This window comes from Bison bison, unplaced genomic scaffold, assembly GCF_000754665.1.
Source record: "Bison bison bison isolate TAMUID 2011002044 unplaced genomic scaffold, Bison_UMD1.0 scf7180017864330, whole genome shotgun sequence".
Lineage (NCBI taxonomy): Eukaryota > Metazoa > Chordata > Mammalia > Artiodactyla > Bovidae > Bison > Bison bison.
In genome coordinates, this window is record NW_011494902.1 from 13,629,138 (window position 1) to 13,630,604 (window position 1,467).

The 1,467-nt window shown below is 43.4% G+C and overlaps 1 protein-coding gene across 1 annotated transcript in view; it reads right to left on the reverse strand.

The window, feature by feature from the left end:
- GTDC1 (glycosyltransferase-like domain containing 1) overlaps positions 1 to 743 on the reverse strand; it is a 460,141-nt gene extending 459,398 nt beyond the window's left edge. Inside the window, exon 1 of the mRNA XM_010853695.1 lies at positions 549 to 743. The gene's annotated coding sequence lies outside the window, so the exon portion shown is untranslated. The remainder of the gene's footprint in view (positions 1 to 548) is intronic.
- Positions 744 to 1,467: the final 724 nt, after the last annotated feature.

Genomic DNA, 1,467 nt, shown 5'->3' on the forward strand with positions numbered 1-1,467 from the left:
GCTCCCGCCCTCTGGAGATTAGCACATGTGGGCTCTCGACCCCCGCACCGCTTTTTACCTGTTCACTGCCCGAGGACCTCGCTTTTCCGCCCACCTCCCCACCTTTCCCATCGCTGGTCCGCACCCCTGTCTTCCCCTTAAGGTTTTTAGTACTCTTTCCTCAACCCCTAGTCTGGTTGTAAGCTCTCATGCCTTCTTTTCTTTCTAGAAGATCTTCGCTGCTCACTAGGTCAGCCTCAGTTTGCAGTTTCTTGCCAGTCCCTTCCCTCCTGGTCCCCGTTCCTCTCCCCTGCCTGCTGGAGCCTCAGGGTCCCCGCACATCCTGGACTTCTTCCCTGCTACCGCTACCTGCTGTGCAGCTCGCACCTCCTGAGCGCCTGCTCTGCCAGCGCGTTCTAATTTCCCTCCCACTGGTCACCTCGGAACCCTATGGAAAGGCTCACTTCTTCCTTTACCTACATTTTGAGCGTCTTTTCTGTTCTCACTACTCTAAATACTTCAGATGCAATGTAGGAGTTAAACAAATGCATGTGCGCTACCCCACTCACCTGAAGAGTATCTAAAGTAGTTAAAATTCACAAAACTGGGTCTTCCTTGGTTGTCCAGTTGCTAAGACTTGGTCCTTCCAGTGCAGGGGGCTTGGGTTCGATTCCTGATCAGGAAACTAGATCTGGCATGCAGAAAGTAAAAAAGGATCCTTAATGCCACAATGATGACGGAAGATCCCAATTACCACAACTATGACCCAGTGCAGCCAAATAAAGCATTAAAAAAAAAAATCACAAACCTGAGCAATAGCAGTGTGCGTCTTAGACTTGCATGGGTTCCCTCCAATCTTTTTCTGTGCAGTAATATATTAAATGACACAGTTCTTGTTGGGGATTAAAGTTCACACATTTTGCCTGTTATTTTCTCTGCAATCTAACCTCACTTTAGCTCTTTTATTTATAAAATTCAGATTCAGTAGAAGAGCACCAGGATCTTTTAGATCTCCTGTTTTCTTACCTGTAAAAGGAGGAATGTGTTTCTTCCACATTTCAATTTCTGTGATTCCGAATCAAAGGGTTTTGTATTTGGAAAGCGCTTATGGGTTAAATGAGTTAGAAGAAGGCAAAACATGCAAATGTAACTAGAACTCCGGTAACTTCATTTTAAAAACTGCAACTTGGAAGAGTTGGACTGTGATGTGGAAATGAATTAAACATAACAAAATGAGGGAAACTGATTAGGCCTTTGGAAGCAACATCCACAAGTTGCTTTAAATTATGTGAGTAAACATTATTATCCTTAAATTGAAGAGTAAAAACTATCTTCCATTCTAAACAAAATCCAGGCTCTATGTAGACCCTTGAAGTTTAAAACCATTGTTGAACTGAACAACAGCATTATAAGCATTTGAAAGCCTAATCAACCATCTGTCCATCCTCTTTAACACAAATTGGGAAACAGAAAACTATAAATGCCAAA